This window comes from Dipteris shenzhenensis, chromosome 24, assembly GCF_047967505.1.
Source record: "Dipteris shenzhenensis isolate YYH24624 ecotype China chromosome 24, Dip_SZ_1.0, whole genome shotgun sequence".
Lineage (NCBI taxonomy): Eukaryota > Viridiplantae > Streptophyta > Polypodiopsida > Gleicheniales > Dipteridaceae > Dipteris > Dipteris shenzhenensis.
The window spans coordinates 22,977,457-23,000,169 of NC_141619.1; positions in this window are offsets into that span (position 1 = coordinate 22,977,457).

Consider the following 22,713-nt stretch of genomic DNA (forward strand, 5'->3'; position numbering starts at 1 on the left):
TCATACTACCTACTAGCATTTCTCATTGTGTATTGAAGGACATGAAGGATTGTATTTACAAGATGGGCGAGCTTGTGAGGTACTTCACAGTATACAAAATGTGAAGCATATCAATGCTTGATGCAAGCTCGATGCAAGATTTTCATATTGCTAATATGGTGCCCTTTTTTCTTCCTAGGTATGTGACCTCAAAGGAAATAGATCCCACCATGCTTGAGGATACTCAAGTTATGTGATCAGTGGAGGTTTCTATTCTCTCAGAAGCCAACTCCATCTCATAATGAATTTGGCAGATGAGATTGCTATATGCGACACTGTACATGAATGATGGTTGTTCTTCCTTGAGTGCTTCATGAAGACCTTGAAGGGTTTCGTGAGGCAAAATGCAAGGCCTAGAGGTAGCATGGCCGAGGGTTGGTTGGTACAAGAGTCACTTGCATATATTTTTGAGTTTCTTGTCTATGTGCAGGATAGCTCTCTCCCACGACTATGGAGGGATGAAGAAGACCTAAAGATGGCCTCTATTGTGTCTCAAGGGAAAGGACGGAGCACAGTAATGGATAGGGAGTTGCTTGATAATCTAAACCTCTATTGCATGCTTAATAGTGATGTGATGAAAAGATGGGTGACAAGATATGAGGATGCAAAGGCAAGAAGACAAGGAGAAAGGGCCCTCTTTTGTACACACCATGGACCTCGTGTGCCATACCTTGAGCATCTAAGAGAACTTTGAAAGGATATTCATGTTGATTTGATACTTGACAAAATGGAGAGAGTAGAGAGAGACGAGGGGATGCATATCACAATGGAAGATTGGGAGTATGCTAGAGGATGCATGCAAAAAGTCGGTATATAGAATGGTTTGCATAAGTTAGGAGTTTTCAAAAATTTAGATTGCTTATTCAATTGATTTTGGCTTGGTATAGTGCACTATGTTCAATGCTATATGGTGTGAGGGCAGGCATTTTTGGACACATCGGAATGATAAGAGAAACACACAAGATTGTGGCTTCATTGCTAGCTTTGAGGGAGTCAATGGAGCCATGGATGACTATTGTGGCATAATCCAAGATATTATTAAGCTTGACTTTCGGCACTTCTTTGTGTACGTTTTGGATGTCAAGTGGTTTAAGGACGTGGTGGAAAGAGGCCCTAATGCAACAATCAAATGCCATGAAAGTGGCTTTGTAACTATTGACTCCACAAAGTTTTGGCAAAGCAAGGACACACTAGTACTACTGCAACAAATGTGAACATGTACTCTACACATATATAAAAATGCTCACTTATATATATTTGATACATAACACAAGAAAATTAACATGTTTGTATTTGTGTTTGAATAGGTTATCTATTAATCAATGGTGGATAATAATAGGTGGTGGCATGTCATACCTATTACGCCATGTTCCAAAGTGATGTATAGTACATTTACTAATATGGAGTGTATGGAGGATGATCATGGCTATGGAGGTGATAATGATCGGGATACAAGAGAGGAGGATGATCATGAGATAGGAGATATAGATATTCAGGCCATTAATTACCCATGAGATCGACGAGCCTCCCATTGGTGATGCTGATTTTGATGAGCACAATAGCGAAAGTAGTAGTGGGCTGAATGTACTTGTAGATATCTCTCCACATTGGATTCGATATTGAAGTAGATAATTTGGCAAGGGTTGATCTCATTGAGGATGATATCGAACCATAGCCCATCTTTGGATCATTCAAATTTCTTACATATTGGCAAAACTATTTTATATATTGTCTCATTCTCCTCACGTCACTTAATTTTAATATATATGTGCATTTGGCGAAAATCATATTATGGTTTGTAACACATGCACAACATTGATATTTTTATTAAATTAGGTGCTTTAGTAATCATTTAGCTATGATGCACATTTATCAGCATGCAATAAAATTTTAGACTCTGTTGCGCGTTTATAAACGTGTCTAAATGCACATCTATTATATAATATAGATGCGCTATTAAATGCATGTATAACTGCCATTTTAGATGCCTAACTAACCATGCTAATAGACGTGCCCACATTTTCATTAACTATATCAATGCTTATAGACACGCCCGCTATTTTTCGTGTCTACTGAGCACGTCTACAGATGCATTGTGTTGTTGTGAATTCCGGCATAGTGTACACAAAATGGGGATAAATATTTCTCTAAAACTATAAGAAATTGAGGCATTCCCTCATGGATCTCACCTAATTCCTCCATTAGAAGCTTACTTCCCATCTACCTATTCTAAACACCCTTCATCTGAACAAATTATTCCATACATGAAACTTTATTGTAACTTGAAGGGACTTTACTTTTGAATGGAGAAACATAATCACTTTTATGTAAAAAAGGGGAGATAAAGTAAGGTCAAAGAGATAACTTCAAAATTTCATGCAAAGGGGGAATGGAACGTCTCAAGACATCCTTTAGCTACTCAAGGTCTTTCCACTAGGCTAGAATGAAGATATTGTAAAAGAAATAAATCAAAAGCTTTTTGAATTCTTACCCTCATAAATAAGAGAAGGTGGGACCCTTCGTCTCATAAATAAGGACATCCTCATCAACCATTCTACTCTCCCCTTGTCTTTCCCACCCCTCTAAACTTTTCCAAGTTAATACATTTTTGGATTCTTTTCAAATTGAGGGACCTATTTGTTTTTAAAGTTTCTGCAAAATTTCCTTTAGTTACAAAGTTATCAGTGTATGTACTCCTAGGTACTTTTTGATACTTATATCTTTTCCAAGACATGATGCATTAGCATTGGCATCCTTAAAATTGTCAACTTAATCTATGTATACCAATGGCTATACCATTGGATCATTGATATTTTGTTTTTGATGGTTATACCCATCTTAACATACCCCTTTTCAAAAGAAATACTCTAAAATACTCAAATTTTCCATTAAAACCATCATTATTATCTTACATTAAGGAATTTATATGGAGACTAGGCAATATATACTAGGAATGATAATGTATATATAACATTTTTCAACATTAACATACTCATTTTTGCATAAATAGTAAAGTCAAGGTTGGAAAGGTAGGTAAAGAGAGGAATAACATAAGGGTAAGGTAGGAAGAGAGGAGTGAAGAATCAAAGAGGGCCTAAGTGAATTTATTCATATAAGGGGAATGAGTGGAAAAGGAGGGGGCTAGCTATGTAATAATTAGGTCAAAAATTTTATTACTCTATTTTTCTAATAATAACATAGTGGCAACAATCTATTGATGTTGGAATCCCTTTGAAGGGGGTTTTGAAGATTTCTTTTTGGGTGGTTTGCCATGTTGCATAGCTTAATTAGTATTCCAAGAAATAAATTTAATTTCTCAAACCAAAAATATGGTAAGGGAAGTGGAATATAATTGGGTGAAATTTCAGAATAGGCTAATGGAGGGCGTAGGTGAAAAAACTAGAGCAAGTAGTTGGGAACCATTAGTGAGTTAAATAGAAATCATGAAATTGGCTGTGCAATGTGGGTATCTTCAAGGAATCTTTTCATAGGAGTAGAACTCTGATATTTGAAAGGAGGATCAGACCTCATGCACTTGATATATTTCAAGGGAGGTTGAGACTTGATGGACTTTATGTCTTATCTCATGTGGTTGATTGTCCGGGTTTGCATTCTAAGTTTGTGCCAATCCAATTTCCACGATGACATAGAAAGGAGAAAGCATTAGAAAGGAGAAAGCATTCGTATTTGGAGAGCTTCGTACAAAGGAGGTTGCATAGGCATACCATTTGTATACTCTCTATATTCGAAGGGTGCCAAAAGGATCATGACAATGAGATTTTGCAAAAACGTTATATTTATAGAATTGGAGTTTCAGAAAGATAGTTTGATTTGTGATTTGCAGCCACAAGATCGACTTCTGAAGACCCTTCCAATTCAGTTTCACATGCTGCATTCGTGCTATTGCTACCATGATTTTCTTGATCCTCTCCTTTGCAATAGACCCCTTGTATCAACTCTCCCTGCAACGATATACATTGCGAGTCTAGATCGGCCTCCTTTTCGGCATTGCCTGCTTTAATGTCTTTGCTGCTCAACCCAACCTCGGTCGACCTATTCAAGTCATGATCAACTTCTGACCGATCCTCATTAATCTGAAACACAACGGCTTTTGCTTCCTCCTTTGTAGGATCAGACGTTACTTTACACATGTCGGGTTTAGATATATATTTGTCAAGATCCCCGATTGTGGACGTTCCAGAGTCCAAGCCGTTCTCCGAGGCCTTATCCAAAACCTTTGTTTGATCCAGAACCCCAGAAGGTCCTTCTATGATGTTGGATCCCGAGAAAATCAGGTCCTCGCACAGTCTTGCGATGGCGAACTGCAGGTTCAGAAGAGGTTAAAATCATACATCTGAGTCATCAATGAAAGTGAGAGCATAGAGCTACAAATTGTATACCTTCTCCCCGTCAGGCTGTTGTACTGCGAAAATCACCTCCCCATAGTTCTTCTCTAAAATTGGCCCCGTTGCTTCATCCCCAGCAACTCCTCGCAACCTCATGGAGCTTGTAGGTGAAAGCCCATTCAGCTGAACCCAACAATAGCATATACGAAATCGGTAAAGATCTGGACTCTCGGCACCCATTTCTTCATCTGATTATAATAGGGCTCGGTTTTGGAACAGTTGCAAGGAAGGAAAGGTTTTCTCAACCGTACCGGCCTTTGCCCTTCCAGGTCTTGGAACCAGTTGGGGTGGCCACCTCCTTCATCATCGACGATTGGCACATTGGAAAGTTTTATTACCACTACCGCTACAAAGAGCTTCAAAACAAATCGGAAATCACTCCATGAAATTTAGCGCCGATTCGTAAGTCTCCTAGATAAAAGCTCGGAATCTGGATGTAACAGCGTTCAGTTGAAGTACGAGACTACTCATCGACGCGCACATGCATTTGTTGTCTGGGAAGGAAAGAAATACATTCGTAAAGCGATTTCTAACAGAAGTCAATGTAATGGCCATTCCAGCAATGCGCACCTGATAGGAAAGCAAAACGCCGTACAGAACTAAAGCTGCGACACAGTTGTATTTCCCACAGGGCTGTTTTTGCACGTAAATAACCAATGACAAAACCGATAGAAAGATTTGCCCCACTGAATACTGCATGGCAATCAGAGAGCAGTTAGAAATAATAAAAAATGTGGACAGGAGGGAACGAGAAAAAGCGAGACTATACCACTGAAGGCACATGACCGTCAGAACAAAGCAGCGCAAGAAGCTCGACAGCTCGATTCAGCATCAAGGGATAGAGATGCCATGGAAAGTAGGTGCCCATGAACAACTGGTAACAGAGTACACCTAAAACCACCGTCTGCAATTCCTCCATCATTCAATGGGTCAGCTCTCTCTTCTTTTTCTCTCTCTCTTCGGGGACTTTTGAAATTTGAATGTTACCCTGATATAAACTTGGAGGAATGAAAGTGCGAACCGTTAGTCATTGCCTTTCGAAATACTACCGCTAGTTATCATGCAGTGACGTGGAACCTCCCGATTCACCATCCAGTATCCTAAGTCGTTGGCACCATTGATAAATTTGACACATTTTTATGTGTAGACTTGAGTTCTTGCAAAGACAGTATGTCTTCCGGCGCACGGGAAAACGGGTCTGCTATATCTACAAAATTGGTCCCCCTTCGTAACATAAGGGTCCAGTCTCCCTTGGATTGCCATGTCTGCAAAGCAGAATGTCGGCAGGGACCAGAGTATTCCGGCGTAAAATCCTTTCGTTCACTAGAACTTTTAAGCTCTCCATTTCTAGACGTGTATCACTGTTTCTGCGATCCCCAGACGATCCTCTTGTTCTCTGAATATGTGTGACGAAAAGCGACAACGATGGAATCGACAACAACGTCCAAAATAACTACTGAAGCAGGCGGACAGATCCGAGCAGCAGTCCCTATAATTCGGATGTAACGAGGAACACAAAGAACAACACGAAGAATGTGCAAGCACCCTAGGAGGGGGCCGGATGGCATACCATATCGACGCAGATGAGGAAAGCCAAGAGGCCAACGACGTATCGAGGGCTGAGGACGAGGGTGGTGGAGAAAGGAGGCGGGATGAACGGGCCGGGGGCCGGGTGATGGAGGCGGTGAGGAGGCCATATCAATCGCCATCGAATCGCTGGCATGGTAAGCGTGTATCAGATGAATGAATTGCTGAACAAGAAACGCTGATCAAGAACTTATACGTCGAGTTAGAATTATTTTGAGTGAGATGATCAGGGACAATTCCTCCCGCATGCATGGAAGGAATTAGGGAGCAATGGTGTCGTTTGGATATGGCGATGATTGAAGAGTTTGCGACGAGAAAGATTGAATCAATTGCGTCGTTTGAATTATGTATGTAGTGAAGATGATGATAACAACGAAGAAGTAGAAGCGTTTTTCGGCGTACGTGCATGGTTAGGGCTGGGATTAGGATTTCATCTTATTAGGGTTGCGCGATTAGGGCTAGGATTAAGGTCTCGTCTAGCCCGTGGATCGGTAGCCAAGGGGCATGTCCTTTCTGGAGGGTTTCTACGGCTTTTTGATGTTCAGACGGAGTGGACATGAATATAGAAACAGGCCCATTGGAAGGCTGTTGGCCATTGTTGCTATAAATGTAATTGGTTCAGCCTATTTCACCAGTGCTCAGGTAGAGCAGGGGTGCCAGACGAGCTCTCCATGCACCAGCTCGAATGAGATTTCGCCATATCACTTAACACCCCTTTGAGAAAGGGAGGGTGACCACCTCGTTTCAACTAGCCATGAGAGGATTTGCGCCTCACACAACAAGGAAAAGGGACCATAGGCGCATTTTTAGATGCATTTTTGAATTAAAATAAAAAGTGACAGATGCGTCTATTAGTGCATCCACAGATCCAGTTCTGTACGCACGTCTACATAACATCAGGACACGCTTATAGACACTCTACGAAATATTAAAAAAACAATAGGACGTGCTTATAACAGCGCTAATAGACGCGCTTATAAGCGCTCTTCAAAAAATTAAAAATAAAAAAATAGAATGCTGTGTGATTTCTACAATGTGAAATGGAATTCTTGCAGCCAACAACATTTTAATTTGCACAATTCCATGCACGTCTATAGTTATTGGTAATTTGTTATATATTATTAAATGAGTCAAGGGATGAAGTACTGGAATTCGAAGTCATATACAAGCCGATGATTACAATTCCAAATAAACATTCATGGATAAAACATTGCACAAGGAAATTGAATGCCAAAAAAATAAGAGGACTCTGGGTGAAAGCATGCTACGGTGTATGTACTATTGGCAAGAATGCGGTAGTACTAAGTAGTGTGTGATATGGAGAGATTTCTTGAATCGATGTGCAATAATATATTTATTGATTACAGATTCTCATGCACAAGATATTCTCACGTACGCATTCTCATGCTCATACACACATTTTCATGCACTACGTCTCCTCTCAGGTGTTTCACTTTCAAACCTGCACTTCCACTTTTGAACTTTTGAACTTCTGATTTCTAGCTTCCACTTTCGAAATTCTGAACTTCTGATTTCCACCTCAAATTTTCTGGCGGGACATTGCGGGTCGCTCTCTTGTGGGTACTCTCTCTCTCTCTCTCCTCTCTCTCTTTCTCTATTTGTTCTTCTCTTTTCCCCCATTCTCTATTCGTTCTTTGCTTTTCCTTCATTCTCTAAATGTTTTCCCCTTATAATTTAATATTCGGACCTGCATGTGATTGTCTTTTGCCATTCCTTCTGTCGACATGCAAACTTTCTACTTTTGTTGTTGTTCTCTCTCTCTCTTTGTTATTTTACTCCGTTTCATCTTAGTGTGAGTCCTAGTACTAAAATGTTACTCTCTTTGCAGTAGCTGAAGACCGCCATGTCCCCAAGGAAGCCTAAAGGCATCACATCTCCCGCCTCCAAGAAGCTTGATGTCCTTTCTCCAAGAAGAAACACTCCATCTAGGAAGTCTGCAACCAAAGAGAAGGCAAAGGATACGGACAGCAAAGCGGCTTCTATTCCAACTCCAACCAAAGAGAAGCCAAACACTAAGGATAGCAAACCAATAGCAATTCTGACTAGAGTCAGTCTTGGATGGAGATTTTTCCTAAGAGCAAAACTAGACTCATATCTGGAGTTGGACACATGGATCCAAGAAATATGGGAAAACAACGACAAAGAGAGTCGGCGTGGCTTTCATATATTGATTGAAGAAATTCTTGTTGAACAATTTTATGAAGATTTACTATAGGATTTACAATTTGAAAACAGTCACGAACAATGAAGTTGGTACAGTGTTGGCGTGGGCATTCGCTGCATCTACTCATGGAGTAGATGTGGATTGGCATGACTTTTCCCAACATAGAGACATGAATCTGTGCTTGGCTAGCTTGGACAGCACGTGTATCAAGCACGAACATGATGTAGGCACGTCTATCGCAAAACGGGAGCTTGTACATTTACAAGATCAATGGAAGTTTAGTGTAGAGCAAGGTGTACTGCATGAGTGGAAGGGTATAGTATCAAAGGAGAATGCAAGATTGCATGCAAATTTTGAGGCTGCTACTGCAATTGATGGTAAAGCCCTCACAAAAGTTGAATCAATTATACATATACTTAGCTGGGTGCGTAGTAAAGTAGACAATTTATTACATGGTAGTGTACTACAGGATGAGTTCCCGAAGGATGTAGCAAAACTTGAGGTAGAACTAGATGCAACAAAAGTTATATTTGAATCAGTAAAAAGGTAGCGAATCAATGTTGGAGAGCACTACAAAGCAAGCTCAAGGTTTTTGAGCAACATGCAACATCTAATTGAGAAGCTCCCAAGTCAGGGTCCCAGAGTTTTGAATCCAGCACCAACTCACCATCCCATAGGCTCTGCAGCAGCGACTATGAACATGAATATTGAATGGTGAGATTCTTAACTTCCATGTTTAAATTGATGTTTTAGTTTTTAGAGTTGGGTCCTCTTACAAGTAGTGTGTATTTACCCTTTCAATAAATGTGCAAGTGTGTTTTCTGTGGGCTTGGATTTTCTCAAGAAACTATTGATGTGGTTTTTGCACCATGCTTGCACACATACCACATCATGTGTGCAACATTCCATTTTTCCGAGAACTTGCAATGTATTCATCCATCTTGCAATGTATTGGTGTCAAATGCATGGTTGGCTGCCATGGGCTTTGACAAAGCATATAGATTTTCTTCACTCTTTTTTTCTTATTACTTATTACTCAATAGAGTAATATAATATTGTACATGTTGAACATTTGAAGTCAGTTATTTAGTACTAAATAGTACTACTTATGTGATTTAGCAATATTTAGGATTTATAAGAACTATTTGGCATTTAGCAATGTTTAACATTTTGCACTATCTAGACTTTAGTACTATTTAGCACTATTTAGCATTTAGTAGTATTCAACACTATTTAGCATTCAATAGTTTTATTTAGCTTTTAGTACTATTTAGCACTATCTAGCACTGCTAGTACTGTGTGTTTTAGCACTATTGAGCATTTAACACTATTTGGCATTTAGTAGTATTTGTCATTTAGTACTATTTAGCATCAAGTACTATTTAGCATTTAGGACTGTTTAACATTTAGTAATATTAGCACTACCTAGCATTTAGTACTGAAAGCATAAGCATTTAGTACTATTTGGCACTGCTAGTATAGTTGTCTTTCAACACTATCTAGCACTCCTAGTACTGTGTATTTAGTGTTAGATGTCAATGCCCCACTCTCGTGTAACTACGCGGGAACCAGCTAACTCTACTTGTAAGCCCCCCATATGAGAAGGCATTTGAGTAGCTCGGTTATCTGGTAGGTCTTGGTTTGGACACCAGATGGGTGCCATGTGTGGCCTGATGGCTGGATGGCTTCAGATAGAGTTACACTGCCAACTAGGCTACATGCAAGTGCGGGAAGGCATCCCATGATTGACCACACTGAGGGTAGATTTCTCGAGGCAACCCACTCTCGGGTTACAGGGCTCGTTTGGAACTCCAAATGATCCCGGATGGCTCTAGACCGAACGGATACCGTAGGTTAGTTGCTCTATTCTGTGCCATGGTTCTATCGTGTGGTCGGTGGCCTATTTCGAGACCGACTACGACTGGTGGCTGTATAAGAGCAAGCCTGTGAAGCCCATATTCATCACTGGCTATAGCAACCCTGATTCCTTAGCATACAGCCTCCATTCTCTACTATTTCTAGCATGCCATCGAAGCTTCTCACATAGGAGCGCATAGCTGGGAGGCAACGCCATCTATTGTATCACTTTTACAGTAATCAAATTTTTGATTCTCCATACTATCTACTTTTCTCTTTTGCATACGAGATCCTGTTATCTGTTGAGCACAGACGTTGTATTGTTTTCTTACATGGTATCAGAGCTTGGGCTCTAACAAGAAGATTTGGTAGTATGTTTCTGTTTGTGAGCAGATTATGAGAGATGGCCCAACCCGCAAGACTGCGAATCCCACCATTCGGGGAAAGCGAAAAGTTGGACAGCACTAACTATCCACTTTGGAAGTTCAAGATGAAGACCATCCTAAGCGCATATAAGCTTTGGGATATTGCTACTGGGGTGGACATGAAGCCGGTTGCGAGACCGAATCCAACCAATGCAGGATAACAGATAGTACCAACTGCGGATGAGATTCTCGCATGGAGAAGAGGAAATGCAGATGCGATGTGTTCTATTATCTATAGTGTAAGTGATTCTGTCATGGCATTAATTCAAATGTCACCACAGCGGAGGAGGCATGGATGGTCTTGAAAAATTAGTACGAGACCACGAATCAGACGTGGATTCAGAATCTAGAGACTCAACTCACGAACGAGAAACTGTTTGAGTCTGAAACGGTAGAGAAGTTCATCACCAGGGTGAAGAATCTGTGCAATCAGATGACTGCGTCTTCAGATTCTGAATCCGCGTCTGATTCGTGGTCTCGTACTGATTTTTCAAGACCATCCATGCCTCCTCCACTGTGGTGACATGTTGAATTAACGCCATGACGGAATCACTAACACTGCAGACAATAGAACACAGTGCATCTGCATTTCTTCTTGTCCACGCGAGAATCTCATCCGCAATTGGTACTATCTGTTGTCCTGCATTGGCTGGATCCGGTCTTGCAACCGACCTCACATCCACCCCAGTTATAGTGTCCCAAAGCTTGTATGCGCTTAGGATGGTCTTCATCTTGAACTTCCAGAGTGGATAGTTAGAGCCGTCCAACTTTTCGCTTTTGCCGAATGGTGGGATTCGCAGTCTTGCGGGCTGGGCCATCTCTCACAATCTGCTTGCAAATAGAAAACACACTACCAAATCTTCCTACTAGAGTCCAGGCTCTGATACCATGTAAGAAAATAATATAACGTCTATGCTCAACAGATAACAGGATCTCGTACGCAAGAGAGAAAACAAGATAGTATGGAGAATCAAAAATTTGATTATTATAGAATTGATACAATAGATGGCGCTGCCTCCCAACCATGCACTCCTATGCTTTGATGGCATGCTAGAAACAGTAGAAGACGGAGGCTGGATGCTAAGGAATCAGGGTTGCTATAGCTAGTGATGAAATGGGCTTCACGGGCTTGCTCTTATATAGCCACCAGTCGTAGTCGGTTAGGCTCAATCGGGTGACCGACCCAATCCGCCCAAAAGAGTTAAAGAGACTTGGTCCACCAGCTCTTTTCTTCAATAAGTTATAACCTAAGAGGTTAAAGCCTCCCAAATGGTTCATATAGGCTTGCCATCTTAGATATAGTGGATGCCATGCAAAACTCTTCCTGAAGTTTGTCTCATAGACTATAAAATGTAGATGGTCATAGACTCTAAAATGTAGATGTGTTAGATTATAATTAAGGGTCATGAATGACAAAGTGAGAAGGATATCGAATTTGATACATGCTATGAGAAGAATCAAATCGCAAAAGCTAAATAAATGGGGATACTACTAGTCCAATTGAATGGATTAATATTGTCTCTTTATGATAAAACATGGACTAGGATGTTTTTGTACGTAACCCACGAGGTGGCCAATGATAAATAATAAGTAATTAGCTTTACATGCCACAACAATGTGCAGGTTAAGTACTAGTGTGACCTATTGACAAAGGAATAGAGATAAATAGGACACAAAGAGAGAGATCATGTGCCAATAATTATTTTCATTAAAAACATTTAGTGGACCTCTTTGTTAGTAAAGTGACTTGGAAGGGGAAGAAATAATTGCATTTTGAATAGTGCAAGCATGCACCTCATAGTCTCACTAAGATCATTCCCACTAAGCATCAATTCCTATCTATAAATAGGGCTAAGCAAAATCATACCTATAGAAGCAAACAGAATACAATCTACTAAATAGCCACAAATGCCAAACCCGCAAACAACTTGAATCCCATGTTACATACCTATAGTATCAAACCCCCAAAAATCTATAGCAATAAAACTTGAACATAACAAACCTACAGTGGAATGAAATTGCAATGAACTTTATAACCTCTTAAAGTGAACAATACATTGTAGCCTCTAATCAATAGTTTGCAACAATATAACCATTAGCAATAGTAGCCTTGATGCTCAAAAGTAAATCCAACTATGAAGATTTTACTTACACATCAGATTGTAATTGTCTGCTCAATGCTTTGAGATCCATGATGTAATGCCTTACTTTTCTTGGTCAAAATTTTGAGTACATCATGTAAAATCAATCATACTACTGAGCAAAGTTATCTCCATCTTGGAAGATAAGCCATTAGAGAAGAGTACTCAACCATGCATCAAAAGTATATGCTTGGAATTATCCTACTTAAAAATTTCCACAGATTATGGGTGATGGTGGCCACATAGATTCATGAAAGTCAAATCCACCTCAATTCCGATATGAATGTGAGTATGAATGTATGTTATGTGCACAGAATTGTAACCTGGCTAGAGTGCCAATGCATGGACTACGGGTTCCCACCTCCATCTATACGAAATCTTAGAGGTGTGCCCTCTCACACAATTCATCACCCAATCCTTCGACAATTGGCGATGCGCACATCCAAAGTGCACAAGAGGAGGATACAACCTCATCCTCGATGCTCTAGTCCCAAAGACCGATGCAGATGGTCTACAGCCTCACTAGCGCATTCCCTTCTTAAAGTTGGAGTAGTTTTGGCGATACTATCACAGTGCCCACATTGATCGTCGGATCCACCCCTTGTATATGCCAATGGAATGGTGATGGACTTGGGAAGAATTCAGAGAGCTCCAGTAAAAGGACCCTAATATGTTGTACAATTTTTCGAAGTACAACTTCCCCAAAGAGATGACTTAGGAGGGATTTTGCTTTTGCCTCCAGTCATTCAACGACACGTACGGCTCGATACTCGATCCCGCCATCGTGGCAGTGGTCCACTTCACCCGCCTCCTCCTCTTCCTCCTCCTCGACCTCCCTATCCATAGTTGCCCCATCGATGACTGCCTCCACAATCTGAATAATCAGATTGTCTTCAATCCCAACATCGGTCCTATGCAATTTCAGGATCTCCGCCTCTACCTCAGTGTCCACAATCTCCACGGACACCACATCCACACGTACGAGGATATGCACGCCACCCATTTTTGGAAGTATCACTCGTACCTCACTCGGCTCACTCCACGATAGATAGACCGCTATGCAGTCCTACAGACAGGCCTCAGCACACACCTCCTCTAGCATGGCCGAGGGTGGATCAGTAACAATAGGAAGGGGGGCATGCTAACATCCACTGAGTACAGTCACTGAATGCAGGGTAATCGATGAGTAGAGGTGATTAGGCTTCATGATTTACTTCAACACTTACAACCATGGAAGGACTAGAGCACAAGCTCAGGGAGTTTGAGCCCCAGCCCCAAATACCCCAAGGCCAAAGATTACAGGCAATGTGCACAAGTTGCAGGTTCCAGCTTACAAATTGCAGGTTCCAGCTTACAGGTTGTATGTTCTAGCTGCAAGCTACAGTTAAGTGTCTCGCGGGAGTTAAGCCTCGCCACTCCAGGATTTGAGCCTCCTACATAGGGTTTGAACCACACATAGCTTAAGGCTTGGAGGCTTTCATAGATCTCCCCTAATACGTAAAAATAGGTAACGGAGCTATAACTCAAAGAACCAACGCGGTGGTCTCTCCAAGAGAACCTTGAATTCTGGGCAATAACAGGTGGTCATGCCAGAGACTGCGCTGAGGCGATGCTCAGAACGATAGATTGCATCTCATTAGTATGCCAAAACTTAGCGCGGTGGTCTTTCTAAGCCAACCTATGACTGCGGGCAAAGAAGTGGCAAAAGGCTGCATGATGACAGGTGGTCAGCACTGTGGCGATGTTTAGAATGATAGATTGCATCTAATTATTACAGCAAGAACCAGTGCGGTGGTCTCTCCAAGCCAACCTTCAATTTTAATGATCTGCATGGGTGCGTGTCTAGTGACAAGTGGCAAAGCTGTAGCAAAAGGCTGCATGATAATAAGTGATTAGGCGGCGTAGGCCAGAGATTACGTTGCGCAAAGCAATGCAGAGATGCCATGTGTCGAGCTATGTGGTGTTCTGAACAAATATATTGCGTCTCATTATTATGCCAGTGCGCCTTCATGACGTCGAAAACGCTAGTGCGCCTTCATGACATCTAAAAATTTTTCAACTAGAGCGTGGGTCCCTGCAAAATTCAAATATTCACTGAGAAACTCATTGCATCGCAGCCCCAAAATGTTCTGCAATTGGCTACACCCAAGCTAAGGTTGAATACTTCTCACGTCTCGTAGGACGAGAAAGTCTCGATACTCCGTGTGTAGAACTGTTTGTTGGACCATTGAACCAGTTCAGCTGCCTACGGACCGCCCAATTTGCAGCTAGATGCAAAGCTTATCCTAGAACTACAAGGCTATGGTTTGCCTTGCATTTTTACGTAGATTTCTCAGCGTTTATGACCTTAGTAGACGGAATAACCACCCAGCGTCTCTACTCAAAAAAGATGGCGACCGATATTGATGTAACGATGAGCTATGGAAAGCTCTTGAATCTTTAGCGGAGAGCCCAGTGTTCCGACTTGGTCATGAAAGACCTCGTATGCTTCGATTGAGGAAGAAACAAACTCAGAGAACCATATTGTCGCACCATTGATTATGAACTTCTTGTCAGTCTCTACTTTCATAATTACAGTTGAGTGTTCTCTAGACCGCCAATTTCATAGCACTGGTTGGGCTAGAGACAGAGTTGATTTGCTGGACTCCGACCATAGGTTACATTGTGTGTGATCATGTTGCTCTGCTCTCTAGAACCTGCGTGGTAGCACTCTATGTGCGCGTTCACGAAGAGCCACATTAAGCCATTGCTTCAAGTTCATATTGAGAGCTTTTTGTAACTCTATGTTTCACAATAGCGGGCTTACTCGCTTATATTTCGCTCCACTGTGCCTACCATAATGCTTGTTGGTGAGGGATCCGTAGTGGTAATACATGTGATAATGCTGGGAGCTCTTCTGATTGACGAAAATGAAGGAATGCAGGAGAAGGCTTGAGCGTAGAGTTTGCATTACGCATCCAGGGTAGGCTGAGTTCAATGGCACCCTACACCATGGAAGAGGCGCTCTCCAAGGTAGGCCGAGTTCAAAGGCACCATATAACTAGGAACATGAAAGACTCGAGGCGCTCTTCCTGTTCACCAGTTGAAAATCCTTCACGCAGTAAGATCAGCCTAACAGCAAGAGCCTTCGAGCTTTCCAGCCAGAGATGCCATACTAGCAACGTGCAAGGAACAACGTGTGTGTGCTTGCATCAGTGATCCACTACACTTCCCACTGGACACCTTGGCTGATCTTTATCAGACCCTACGTGTTACCTTGCTAGCTCAAAGGTTTACCTTGCTAGCTTCACGGTGGATAGCCTTCCTCGCATCCACTGGCCAACTAACATTTTATATTGGCAGTTCGTCCCGAAACACCACACAATGGAACATCTGATAGTTCACAGCCCTGCTATACAGTGTAGCTGGCAATTGGTTCGCATCCCATATACATTTACCGGCCTTATAAAGAGACTGCAGATAGGACAGCTATCATGCAGATACGCATATGGTTTTGTACTGCCACTAGCTTATCAAGGCATTCTGATTCCTCAAATGATGCCTGTTATCTTTTTTTTTGGAGTTTCCCATGTAGAATACAATATATTTGAGGACTGCGCACTGGTCTACGATAATTCGGGTGCATTTAATCCTTGTGGACAATTATATTAGCTTGAAACGTTATATAGCATTCACGACGCACTCGCATATGATGTAAGCGGTAAATGTTTATCTCATCTGGGATAGACAGAGACACAAATTAGCTAAGAGTGGCCATTTTTCATTCTGTTGACAACTATGTTCAATGTTACACACGGGTATGCCCACAGGGAGATTGTATTCCCTGCGCTGTCATTTAATCTCCTTCAAGAAAACTATGGCTAGACCAGTAGATATTTTCTAATAGATGATATGCGCAGTTTAGATCCCCTTACTAGTGTGTTTGTGGCAGTGAGAAAATTTCATTTACATACTGCATGATCAGGATTCCTTTGTGGAACGATGTATAACTAAGGAATCATTGTATAAACAATCACGATTCATTTGTGGTCGAGTCGTCTAAGGGTGCAGCAGATTTGCTTATGAGCAGCTCTTATACCCATAACTCTATAAGTTCTATCTGAAAGCTTAGATTGCGAGGAGTCATGACATCCACGAAATGCCTAGAGGGCTCTGATTCGAATGCCCTGAAGAAGTCTGTCTGCATTGACAAGAAAAGAGCAAACTGCATATTTTATGTGGCACACTACAACAACATAGCAGACAATTTCAATACACAGAGATGGGGCACAACATGTATGCACTATACAACATTATATGTGCTATACAAGGCTATACACCCCACAAAACCTACTATGTAGCACATAGTTTGAGTGCACACATAGATGCGGAGATAGGTATACTATATAGCTCACTATTTGTGCTACTCAAACCTATATAGCAAACAATCTCAATATACATAGATGCGGCACACCATGTATGCTATATAGCACACTATTCGTGCTTTTCATAATTAACTTGAAGAGGGTAGGACTTGGGCAAAAAGCCTTTGGACGATTGTTTTCAAGGACTTCAAAAGCAAGTCCCTAGAATCATATTTCAAGTCCTAACTAGCATTAAGTAGCATATGACAGTCCACATCTTCAGCACATGAAAAGAAACCCACTATATAGCCTTCCATGAAATTATAGATATCTCCCATATACTTAGGAGATAGTAATATTCTTTGTAATCCTCTCGTCCTCTTCATCTTATTCCACTGGCTACCGAAGTGTACTTGGAATCATCAAAGGCTAGCACACAACACAAGCTTCCATGAAATTATAGATCACCTGTACACTTAGGAGACAATAATATTCTTTGTAATCCTTTCTTCCTCTTGATCTTGTTCATTAGTTGCCGAAGTGTACTTGGAAAGATCTATAATTTCATAAAAGGCTAGCACACAACACATGCTTCCATGAAATTATAGATATTTCCCGTACACTTAGGAGAGAGTAATATTCTTTGTAATCCTCTCTTCCTCTTTATCTTGTTCCACTGGCTACCGAAAAGTACTACAAAAGATCTATAATTTCATTAAAGGCTATCACACAACATAGGCAATTTGCCATTGTGGTTAGATTGGGGTTTCTTTTCATGTGCCATGAGGATTGGGACTCTAGACAACATGGAAATTGAGGAGGCAAAGATGAAGATGGCCAACATAGTGAAGAGGATACAAAGACTTCAGGACAATGGGTAATGGAATTTGCTATGTAGCACATAGCCAAAAATGTGGAACTATGCATGCTATGTAGCTCACTGTTTGTGCTATTCCAAGCATGGGATAAACTATTTAGCACACAGTTTTAGTATATATAGTCGTGGCACACTATGAATGCTATATAGCACATTGTGTGTGTTGTACAACCAACATAATATGCTATGTAGCACACAAACATAGATGTGGAACTATGGATGCCATATAGCTCACTGTTTGTGTTATTCTAAGCATGGGATCAACTATATAGCTCACAGTTTTAGTATATATAGTCGTGGCACACCATGAATGATATATAGAGAATTGTGTGTGCTATACACCCCATACAATGTGCTATGTAGCACACAGACATAGAACTATGCATGCTATATAGCTCACTGTTTATGATATTCAAACCACAGATTCAGCCATATAGCACATAGTATGAGTATACAAAGTCATGGCACACCAGGTATGCTATATAGCACATTTTGTGTGCTATCAGCCCACAAAATATTCTATGTAGCATACATGCAAAGATGTGGAACTTTGCATGCTATATATCTCACTGTTTTTGCCATTCAAACCACAAAATCACCCATATAGCAGATAGTTTGAGTATACATAGTCGTGGCACATGAGGTATACTATATAACACATTGTGTGTGCTATATAGCCCACAGAGTATGCTATGTAGCATATAAACAAAGATGTGGAACTTTTCATGCTATATAGCTCATTGTTTCTTCTATTCAAACCACAAAATTAGCTATGTAATACATAGTCATGGTAGACCAGTTATACTATATAGCACATTGTGTGTGCTATACAGTCCACAGAATACGCTATGTAGCACATAGACAAAGATGTGGAACTTTGCATGCTATATAGCTCACTGTTTCTTCTATTCAAATCCTAGAATAAATTATATAGCACATAGTTTGAGTATACATAGTTGTGGCACACCAGGTATAATATATAGCATATTGTGTGAGCTAGAGAAGACTAAAATATCTCTAGGAGTAAGTGGTTGCCCTCGGATTTTCCCATCGGCTTGGGGCAAGAAGACTATTCGGTCGTTCAGGACCTTGCTCATCGTTCTTTGAGCATAGAAAAAGGGAAAGGTAAGAGAGGTATCTTCTATCTCTGAAGAAATTGATCGGCACCCACATACAGTCAATGTCATCATAGATAATTGCCGTGTCAAAAATGTGTGTTGATGGGGGAGCTGCATGTAATATCATGGTGCCCCGAATCATGAAGAAATTGAATTTGAAATGTACAAGGTGTTCCTCCACTCGAATCAAGGTAGCAGATGGTCAACGATTCGCCACCCTGGGAGTCATTGAGGATTTGCCCATCACTGTCAATGGGTTGACCACCACCATCAATTTCTATGTAGTGGACATTGAAGATACAAGTAGGAGTTACCCAACCATACTCGGGAGACCATGGTTGAGAAAGAGTGATGCAGTCAGCTATTGGAAGACAGGACACATGTCTTTTGGTGCTTCTAAGGAGAAGATCCTAGTGCAACCAGGTGCCCTGGAACCAGAAGAAGAAGAGGAGCAAGACAGTGAGACTCTCTCATCCTCGGTGTCTGAATCAATGGAAGAATCAGACGAGGGGGGAGGAGTTCTCAGAGGAGGAAGTTTACATGATGGGGGTGTCTCCGACCCCGCCACCTACAGAAAAGGTAACAGCTAGTCCTCAACAGCTTGAATCCATGCTTTCCCCAGACCTCACTCCAAGTGAGAAAGACGAGTTCCTATAAATGTTCAAAGATTTCCCTGACCTCTTTGCAACTAGCTACCACCACCTTTGCCATGTGACTGCCATAGAGCACAAGATAGAGCTGAAGCCTGATGCTAAGCCTATGGCTCAGAAGTATCGGAGATTAGGGCCCCTACAGACCGATGCTTGGCCTCACCAATGCTCCTGCTACCTTTCAGAGATTTATGCAGATGGTGTTTGCTCCTTATTTGGGGGATTTCTTGGAGGTGTTTTTAGATGATTTTTGTATATTCTCGTCATGTAAGGAGCACGTCATGAAGGTTAGGTTGGCCTTCCAAAGGGTCAATGATGCAAATGGCAGTCTCAACCTTGAGAAATGCACCATTGGAGTTACTCAAGGGAGGTTACTGGGACATATTGTCTCATTTGAGGGCATCAAGCCTGACCCCGAGAAGGTAGAAGCCATCCTTAAGCTCTCCCCACCAACAACCAAGCGTCAGGTACGCTCATTTGTCAATCTAGCAGGATACTATCGCCACTTCATTGATCAATATGCTGCTTTGACATGACCCATGACTATGCTATTAAAAGATGGGGTTGATTTCTCTTGGGATGAGGTTTGTGATCATGGGTTTGCACAAATCAAGAATGCTTTGGCTTCAGAACCCACTCTACGCAATCCAGATTGGTTAAAGACTTTCTATATCAATCCTGGGTTTGGTGAGCACACTCTGGCAGGTATTCTTCTCCAGCAAGGGGAGGATCGGTTCATGTATCCTATTCGATTTGCTTCTCGACAATTGCTCAACACTGAACGATGCTATTCAGAGGCTAACAAGCATGCCTTGTCTTTGGTGTTCTGCATTGAGAAATTTAGGCATTATGTGGCTGGAAAGTCCTTCATTATACTCACTAGCACTGGTCTTGCAAAGCAGGTTCTTCAATCACCAAACCCCATGGGCCGGTTGGCCAAATGGTTGGCAGTTTTACAAGAATATGATTTTTCTTTCAAAATTGTAAAAGGGGGTTGTTCCAACTTGAAGAATGATTTGATTGATTTAGAGGAGTGCCTTGATGTAACCCTTGTAGCGGCCATAGAAGTTGGGGATCCATGGTATGGTGGTATCTACAGGTTTCCGACTGCTTTCTCCTTTCCTCCAGAAAGTACTAGCTATGAGAGAAAGATCTGCAGAGATAGTAGGTGCTACACCCTCCTTGATGGGGTATTGTACTGTCAAGGCATGGATGGGGTACTAAGACGGGCCATTGATGCAGATGAAGTGCCTAAGGTATTGAAGCATTATCATGATGGATTTTGTGGAGGCCACTATGCTAGTGACTATACAGCTAAGAAGATTTTACATGCTGGATACTATTGGCCGACCTTGTTCAAGGATGTCACTTTGTATTGCAAAACCTGTGAACCATGCCAATTCTTTGGTAGGAAGGATTTGCATCCTAGGCAACATCACCCAGTGATGTCCATCCATCCGTTTCAGAAGTGGGGAATAGATTTTGTCGGGCCCTTGCCCATGACTGCCCGCAAAAAGAAGTATCTTTTGGTAGCCACTCACAATATGTCACTAAGTGGGCTGAAGCTATTGCCCTCCCCACTGCAAACGGTAAGGCAATTTCAAATTTCATATTTGAACGTATCTGCACAAGGTTTGGGACACCCATGGAAATAGTCTCTGACCATGGGAGTCCATTCTTAAATGAAGCGGTGGAGTTACTCATGGATCGCATGGGTATTGATCATCGCACTTCTAGCATTCGCACTTCTAGCATCTATTATCCAGCATCCATGGGTCAAACAGAGCAGACCAATGGCCTCCTTTGTAAAACCATGGGAAAAATGGCCACAGGGAATAGGAGCTAGTGGGATCAGAAGGTCACTGAAGCCGTGTGGACTTACAACATCACTCATAAAACGTCTACAGGTCACACTCCTTTTGAGTTGGTGTATGGTACTGAGGCAGTTTTACCACTAGAGATAGAGATTCTGGCCTTGAGATTGGCACAAGAACAGAGGATGACAGATGATGAACATGTAGAGGCCAGATTGGTACAACTTGAGAAGTTAGATGAAACCCGACGCCTTGCACTACACCAAACAGAGATCCAAAAGAATCGACAAAAGGCCCGCTTGGATGCTAAGATTCGCAAGGGATGGGAAAGACATTTTGCTGAGGGGGATGTTGTGCTATGCTTTGATAACAGATTGGACCACCAAATGGATAAGAAGTTTCTGCCACTGTGGACCGGTCCATACAAAGTCATCAAGGAACGTAGCAATGGGTTTGTACAAGTTCAGGAGCTGCATGAACCATATGGCAAGAAGGTGATCAACAAGCGTTACCTCAAGCCCTTCTTTGTGCGTGATGGACCCACGCATGGAAATGCTATGCATTCCCTGCCTGGGGGGGGGAATTGTTATGGATAAATTTGTCTAAGGAAAAAGGCATTAATATGTGTGTGTGTTTGTATGTGTGGCAATAGTATAATAAAATATGGTGTGCATAGGGCCCAGGGTTGAGGTGGCAGGGCATGACCATGTGCCACCCTTCCACGTAAAAGGACCCATAAAGTGTGTTGTACATAATCCATGGTAGTAATATTATAAAATGTAAGGTGGCATGGCTCCTCCATGTGCCACCCCTCCACCTAGGCTGCATTTAGTGAGATATGGCCCAAAGTCTATGGGAGAAGTAATATAAAATAGGTGGAGATGGATATTATATTGGGTTATTCCCTCCATATAGGATAGGCCCATGTGGGGGAGGTATAGAAGGTCCAAGAGAGCAAGTTAAATAATGGGGAAAGTAGAATGAGGTGGCAAGATTCCTTGTGCCAACCCTCCACTTGTCCTCCTAAAGGTTTGAACATATTATAAAATTGGGAAGAGACCAAGGGAGTATCATAGACTTGAGATATGGGGCTTGATTTATGTGGAAAAATGAGGCAAGTCTTTTTCATGGAAAAATAAAAAATAAAAAATGAGCTTGATAAGCTTTCGCCAAGATTTTATATCAATATATAAGCAAAGCTTCAATAAAAACATCCATGTTGAGAATGAGGATAGTTTGAGCTCATCCAAGGATTTCTTGAATGAAAATAT